Source organism: Neomonachus schauinslandi, chromosome 3 (genome assembly GCF_002201575.2).
Source record: "Neomonachus schauinslandi chromosome 3, ASM220157v2, whole genome shotgun sequence".
Taxonomy (NCBI): Eukaryota; Metazoa; Chordata; class Mammalia; order Carnivora; family Phocidae; genus Neomonachus; species Neomonachus schauinslandi.
Window position 1 is genome coordinate 148,185,825 of NC_058405.1, and position 8,458 is coordinate 148,194,282.

Genomic DNA, 8,458 nt, shown 5'->3' on the forward strand with positions numbered 1-8,458 from the left:
TAATGAGAGGCTTCAAACACTAGATATAATTATCAAATCAAGAGAAAACACATAAATGTTCTTGAATTCTCATCCTCCTTGAAAAAGTGTAATAAAAATTAGGGATACCTGGGTGGCCCAGTCAGCTAAGCGTCTGCCTTCAACTCAGGTCACGATCCCAAGGGTCCTGGGATCGAGCCCCGCATCGGGCTCCATGCTCAGTGGGGAGTCTGTTTCTCCCTCTGCGTGCCGCTTCCCCTGCTTGTTTGCTCTCTCTGACAAATAAATAAAATATTCAAAAAAGCAAAAAAGAAAAAGTGTAATAAAAATCAATCACTAGGTCTAGTTTGCCTAGACCAACTGGTTTTCTATACAAAGTAAATTCCAAATTTTTAAGCTATATTTCATTAGGAAAGTATTTGAGGCTCAAATCTCATGAGGAATCAGTACACTGTTGGTTTCTTTGGATGTGTGTGTAAACAGTGATCCATATATGAAAATATCCAATGAGTATAAGACAATATAAACATGTCCTATCTTTCACATAAAAGAATTATTGAGTATGTATATTTATATGTAACATTGTGTAAATTTAAGGTGTACAACATGTTAATTTGATACATTTACATAGCACTGCCATACTAGATTGCATTGTAGCAATATTTAGCACCTCTACCATATTATATAATTATCCCTTCTTTTTAGTGGTTGGTAAATTTTTTTAGTGGAAAACGGTCAAGAGACAATTCTACAATAGTGAAGGGCATGCTTTTTTGGAATAAACAATATTTTTCAAAAAAATCCTCCTTGGCTGTCATATCCTAATGACACACACCATTTCTAGTTCCCGTATAAATGCTTCTATTTCATTTGAGGACAGGTGCCATATGAGGTCAAGAATAGGGTGGTCAGAACACGTATTACACATTGGCAATGTTAGACATGACTTCTGGATAAAAGAATGAGAAGTTAATATATTTCCATTCATAGTGTCAGTTAAAAACTCAGTCTTTGGTGGTGATGATGAGTGGGTGGGGAGGGCCTTGTATAGTTTTCTTTCTCTTGCTGTGTTTTTTTAGAATGTTTCAAAAATATATACACTGTGCCAAAATAAACCACATAGTTTTTAATAAAATAATTGGATAATTTTATAAATTTGAATGGTGCTCTCTATTTTGATATACAAAATCTGCAAAGGAAAAAAAAAGTTATAGCTTTCTATAGGTGACTGAGGCATTAAAATATTAGTGGTAATAGTGGTAATAATAATATTATATTATATTATATTATATTATATTATATTATATTATATTATATTATTATATTATATTATATTATATTGGCAAGGGAAGCATGTATGGAAGTTCTAAACAAATTGCACTTGCCACAGTAGCAGATCTCTGTCCATTTGGGAGGTGACAGCAAGATATATTTTCATTAAAATCCAAGACTTCTTTCCACCTTCTCTAGAGCATTTGTTGACAAAATCCATCAAAACTTTAAGGAAGAGCACAAGTTATAAATCTCCTGTTTAACAAATTAAAGGATTTTTGAAGTAATATTGTCACTTTTATCCCCTCTTTTTCTTAGCTCATGAATTTTAATTTGAGATAACTAGTTTAATCTCAACAGATACTACACAGAGAATATTTAGCTCATGATGCAACTTGAGGAAAACTGTCATTCTATACATTCATTTGTGTAACAGAAATCCCAGGATGGTAATTTCCTGGAAGGCAGAGCCATAGTCTTTTATCCCAATTCAAAATAATAAAGATTGTATTAGTTGTCTATTGCTGTTGTAACGAAATGCTACACACCTAGGGGCTTAAAACAACACACATTTGTTATCTTACAATTCTGGAGATCAGGAGTCCAAAATGAGTCTCACAAGCTAAAATCAAGGAGTTGGCAGGGCCATATTCTTTTCCGGAGGCTCTAGAGGAGAGTGTTTCTTTGCCCTCTCCAGCTTCTAGAGGCCGCCACATTACTTGATTTGTGGCTTCCTTCCATTTTCAAAGTCAGCGATGGCTGACTTTTTTCACATCATATTACTCTAACGCTTCTGCCTTGCTATTCCACAGTTAAGAAACCTTGTGATTACCTTGAGCCCAGGCAGATCATCTGGGATAATCATACTATTTTAAAGCCCCCTGATTAGCCACCTGAATGCCATCTGCTTCTTTAATTTCTTTTGCATTGGAATTTAACTTATTCACAGGTTCTTGGAATTAGACTATCACATCTTTGGTGGGTCGTTTTGCTACCTGGCTATTCTTTACGCATTTGTGAAATTGAGCATCTTAAGGAGGTGATTTTCTATATGAGACATGTGGTTACTAATATATTTCCATGAACTTTCCCAGCAATAAAAACCATCTGCCTCTTTTCCTAAGGCCATATTCTTGTTATATATAGCATTTTCTTTCTTTGGAGAAAAAAATATTTCAAAAAAATTTATTTTCCTTCAGTGAGTTACTTGCTAGGAATATACTCAGGCATACAAATTAAAAACTTTGTAGAAAAAGTTACGAAATTTCCATATTTTAAAAATGGTGTGTGTCTCAGCAATAGTTTCAAGAGAGTAATTCTTTAATAATGACTGATTTGTAAAGAATCCTTCAAATCAACACTTCTCTAAAAATTTGTCTTATTGGAGTATTTTCTTTTATGCATTAAGAGGCTACTTTACTTGGTTAATTGTATGCAACCTTGTTTTTTTTAATATAGGAAATAGCGAATTTAACATATAAACAATTGTGTGTTTATTATTTTATATCTCTAAAGGTGTTGTACATACTTTACCTACCCTCCATCCCAGAAAATCATTTATTTGTTTTCTGTCATTATAGGTGAATTGCATTTATAAAGTTTCATAAAAGTAGAGTCATATATTACATACTTTAAGTTTGGTTTCTTTCAATGAGCATAATTATTTTCATATGTATCAAGACTGGTGACTGACTCCTTAGTTCATTGCTTTTTATAACTGAGTAGTTTTCCATTGTATACCAGATTCTACAATTTGTTATCCATTGACCTGTTGTTAGAGATAGGGATTGTTTCCAGTTTAGAGTTATTGCAAATAACATTTGTGAACAAGTATGGATATATGCTTTCCTTTGTATTGAGTGAATAGCTAGAAATGAAATGACTGGGTCACATGGTAGAAGTGTATTTAACTTCCTAAGGAACTGAAAACTGTTTTTCAAAGCAGTTGTATCATTTTGTATTTGTGCTAGCCGTGCAGAAGGGTTTCAGTTCTTATATAGCCTCATCAACATTCTAATTTTAGACTTACTAAAGGGTGTGCAGTGTTACCTAATTGTTCTAATTTATATTTCTCCAGTGACTAATGATGTTACCATTTTTTCATGTGCTTCTTACCATACACACATATACACACACACATGTATTTTTTGATAGTCTATTGAAATCTTTTGTTCAATTTTTTTTTAATATGGAACGCTTCACAAATTTGTCATCCTTCTGCAGAAACCATGCTAATCTACTCTGTATTGTTCCAATTTTAGTATATGCCCCGCCAAAGCAAATGCTCTTTTTTTTTTTTTAATTGGGTTGTTTGTTGTTTCATTATTCAGTTTTGAGAGTTCTCTATGTATTCTGAATACAAGTTCTCTGTTAGATGTGTGGTTTGCAAATATTTTCTCCCCATGTTTGGTTTCTCTTTTCTAATGATTTTGTTCAAAGAGACAAAGTGCTTAATTTTGATGATGTTCCATATATCAACTATTTCTTTGATATGTTATATATTGTGATTTTGGTGTTATATCTAAGAAAACTTTACCCAAAATCAAAAAGATTTTCTCTCACATTTTCCTCTAGTGGTTTTATGGTTTTTGGTGCTTCCTTTACGTCTATGAACTACCTTGACTTTATTTTTGTACATAGAGAAAAGTATGGATCAAGATGTTTTTTTAAATAAATGGATACTCAATTATTCCAGCACAGTGTAAGAATTCTATTTTTTTCTCCATGGAAATTGACTTTGTATCTTTTTTGGATATCAATTGACCATGTATGTATATGTCTACTTCTGTAATTTCTATTATGTTCTGTCAGTCTATTTGTTTATCCTTACACTATGATCGCACTATATTGACTACTGTAATTTATAATAAGTCCTAAAGTCAGATAGTCCTAATCATCCAACTTTATTCTTCTTTTTCAAGTTGTTTTTCTTTATTCTGGGTGATTTGCATTTTTTTTTAAGATTTATTTATTTTAGAGAGAAAGAGAGCGCGCATGCATGTACAAGTGGGAGGAGGAGCAGAGGAAGAAAGAGGATCTCAAGTAGACTCCACGCTGGGCACGCAGCTTGACTTGGGGCTCAATCTCATGGCTTGGACATCATGACCCTGATATTGTGACCTGAGTGGAAATCGAAAGTCCGTCGCTTAACCAACTGCCGCCTGGGTGATTTGTATTTCTATATGAACCTTAGAATGAGCTTGCCAATTTCTACCAAAAAAAAAAAAATCCTGCTAGGATTTTGACTGAGACTGCATAAAATTTATAGTCCAATTTGACATCTTAACATTATTTTGTGTTCCATTTCATAAATGAGGTATATCTCTCCATTTATTTAAATTTCCTTTGAAATCTTTCATCAGAGTTTTAAAATATTCAGTGTATAGGCCTTCTACATATTTTTCAGATTTGTCAAGTATTTTATCTTTTAATGCTTTTGTAAATGGTATCTCTTTAAATTTAAATTTCCAATTTTATGTTGCTAGTATATACGATAAAATTAATTTTAGCATGTTCATCTCTTATTCTGCAATGTGTTAACCTCACTTAGTAGTTCTACTTTTTTATGTTCCATTCTGGATGGCTTTCATTTATTTTTCTTGCCTTACTACCTATCTAGGATCTCTCATACAATGATGAACAGAAGTGGTGAGAGTGAACATTCTTGCCTTCTTGCAGGTCTTAAGGAGAAAGTTATATATACACATAACCATGTAAGAATAAATTACATGGCCCTTTGCCCCTGGATATGAAGAATAAAGTTCTATTATGTGATCACAGTGCAATTATCAGTTTTGTTAATTTACATTGATACAATTCTTATATTTTGCATCAATACTCCAATTTTGCCAGTTGTTCTAATAATGTCTTTTACACCATTTCTCCTCTCCATTAGAGTATGCAGTCTAAGGCCAGATACTGTGCCATCTGCCATCTCTCTCTAGTTTCCTTTGATCTGGAACATCTCCAACAGTGTTTATCTTTTATAACATCGATGTTTTGAAGAGTAAAGACCCCTTTTTTAAGGGGTCTTTAACATGTTCTTCTCTTACGTTTATCTGATGTTTCTTCATGAGTAGGTAGTTGTTACTGTATTCTCAGCTAGAACACTGTACAGCTGTGCTGTATCTTTCTAGGTTATCACATCTGGAGATACATCATATCCATCTATCCTTTATTGGTGATGTCAGTTTTGATCACCTCATTAAAATAGTGCCGAAATCCCCACTGTATAATTATGAGTTTTTCTCCCTTGAAATTAATAGTTAGTCTATGGGGAGACGCTGTAAGACAATGCAAATATCCTACTCCTAATAAAAAATTCTTTTTAAGTTTGTCGTACATTCATTATTTTGCCTAATTCTATGTAGAACATACTGTTTATCAAATGATTATTTCCCAACTTTAACATTCCCTCCACAACGATCAGTTAGTTATCTGTATTTACTGTATTTACTGTAAGGAAGAGATCTCCTTTCTTTAATTATTCATTTCTCTACTTATTGTCAATATGGGCTCATGAATTCCCATTCATTCAGTGGATTATAATTCATTAATGCTAATAAATAGTTCACTGGTGCTAAAAGTGTCCCAGATTTGACCAATAAGTGCACCTTCAAACTGGCAGTTGTATCCTTATGACAAGTTCCTGTCACTCTTTTTTTTAGTACTTCCTTATTTTCTGGCATAACAAGAAGCACCAGAACCATCTTGTACTTACTGTGCCCAGCCCTGGTATCAGATTTTTCAAGGTGCCTTTGTTCATTTTAAGGAAGAGTGGTAACAAGAAGAAGTTAGGGGCACTAGGTGCGTTCGTTGCCACTGGGGTGTCATTTCTTCCTTATCTTTCCTTGGACAGAGCTAAGAAAAATATGAATATATATACATGCATATACATATACTTATCTAAACTATAGATACCCACATACATATGTGCATGTATGCATAAACAGTCACACACATGCACACTAATAAGGTATTTAAGAAAACCTAAGTTCACAGTAGTACATCCAATTCCAATCTAGTCCTATTGGGCTTATATTTGCCTTTCCCCCATTCAATACCTATTGTTTTTCCATAGTGAAACCTCTGGTTCCCAACATCAAAACGTTTACCCATTTGTTCAACTAGTTAATGCATCTAAAATAGTTTCAGAATGTTTTGTCTACACTAGTACAATCAACAAACCTATTAAAAATACTTCAGGATTTGTCTGTGAGTCTTCACACGCTACTTTGCTCAAGACTAAGGGTATATAAATACTGTGTTCATAAATTACTTTGATTAGTTTGTTATTTCACTTACTTTCCCTATAGCATGTTTATGGTAGTCAATGGAATTATAATTAGGACATTTGTTTCAGTGTTCTTTCAGTTTTTGAGTTACCATTTATCTTAATTTATATCTAAAAATAGGTAGAATGTTACATGCTTTCAAATGTCAAAATTACGTAAGACGGCATACTCAAGAAAGTGCTACTCTCCTCCTTATGCCTTCTGTTTCATTCTCACCTCAAGTTTTCTTACCGTGTTTGTCTTTTCAAACTACTATGAAACCGTGATTTACAAATCAAGCCATGACAGCATTTGAACTTGGAGAAAATTCAACATTTACATATTAATTACTTATTTGACTTCTGCCTTTTCCACTGTTCTCAACTCAATTACAGTAGTTTCATTTGACAACAAAAAGCTGTAAATACAAACATAAATGCAGGCACTATTGTTTGGCACCTCTTGATTATAAAATTGTCATTCTTATTATCCAGAGTGTGCATATGGGTGTGTGCTTCTCATCAAAATGAGAACACAATAATATAAAATCTCATAGGGAATGCATTGACCTCTGAAAATTCGTCTATTCCAAGTACAAGCAGGATGTGTTCTTTTCCAATTCTCTTTCTCAGGAATCATACCATAATTCAGAAAAAAAGAAAAGAAAAGAAAAGGATGCCATCTTTAATAAGTTTATGCATAAGCCATTATTTTTTTTTGCCCTGCAGTAGCATATGAGGCACATAAATAAGTTTTATTTTGAAAAAATAAGTAAATATATACATTTTATTAAATGCAATGTGTCCATGTTCTTCCTAATGGTATGACTGTGACTAAATATAAGGAAAAACATGAACTTAACAGACAACTTTGTTTTTTTCACATTCTTCATTTGAGTTGTGGTGGGAAGTGTACTCATTATACAGAATTATTTATTAACTAAAGAATAAATAGAGATTCAATGATCATAATCAAATTACAGGTGTAAATTAAAATTGAATTTATCCAACTACCTGTTTTCTTACATCTCTTCCTCCTGTCTTCAATTCCACTCCTAAGCCAGGGAGCACTCTGGTTCCTACTTCACAGATTTGCTCAAATGCTTTTTCCATCTCGAAATCTCACTCTCATCAGTTCCTTTTCCAAGTTAAGTCATACATTAATTTCACATTCTTTCCTCTCACTTCTCAGATTTCACTTTAACATATCAAGACTTATTGATTACATAAATCTAGAAATGGCATTGCAGTAAATTGTTTATTTTGTGGTGAATTAATAGCCAACATATTATCAGATCATCTTAATAATTGCAAAAATAACAAAAAAAACACTTACAGGATTACAGTCTAACAGCAACAATATAATATTAGATATTTGGCTTTAAATAATAAAATTTGATAGTTTTATTTTCTTACATTAATATTTCATAACTTAAGTCCTGTCTCCCACATCTTACTCTTTTATTCAGATAGGAAACGATTGCTATAGTAATAGATATCTTATGTAAGCAGCACTTAAAAAAAAAAGCATTACACTAAAATGTGAGTTGGGAATATTTTGACTACAACAAAAAAATTCAAGACACAATAAAAAAAATAAGTAATAAGATATTCCTATGTAAATTCTTTTACATTTTGTAGTTATTGTGGTTTTGTTTTATTTTGCTAGTGTGAATATAATTTTGCCACTTTGGTGTGAAAGCAACAGTTCTATTTTATAATATATGGAAGTTCCTCATCAGCATACTTGTCTGAAGCATAAAGATTGAGTTTAGTTCTCTAATGATACCAGATGCTCTACTCTTCTGCAACATTAGCTCATGGTCTGAGGAGAATTGTAACATGTGGCAGACTCAGCAAAGAGATGGATTCCAAATCCTTAGCAGAGTTCTGAAAAATGGCAATAATATTTTGGCAAGGAAAAATCAATACACA

At 32.7% G+C, this 8,458-nt stretch overlaps 1 non-coding gene across 1 annotated transcript; it reads right to left on the minus strand.

The window, feature by feature from the left end:
• Positions 1-3,433: 3,433 nt before the first annotated feature.
• LOC123324429 lies at positions 3,434-3,536 on the minus strand. Its single transcript, XR_006539801.1, has one exon. It is a non-coding gene; the product is annotated as a U6 spliceosomal RNA (small nuclear RNA).
• Between the last annotated feature and the right edge of the window lie 4,922 nt (positions 3,537-8,458).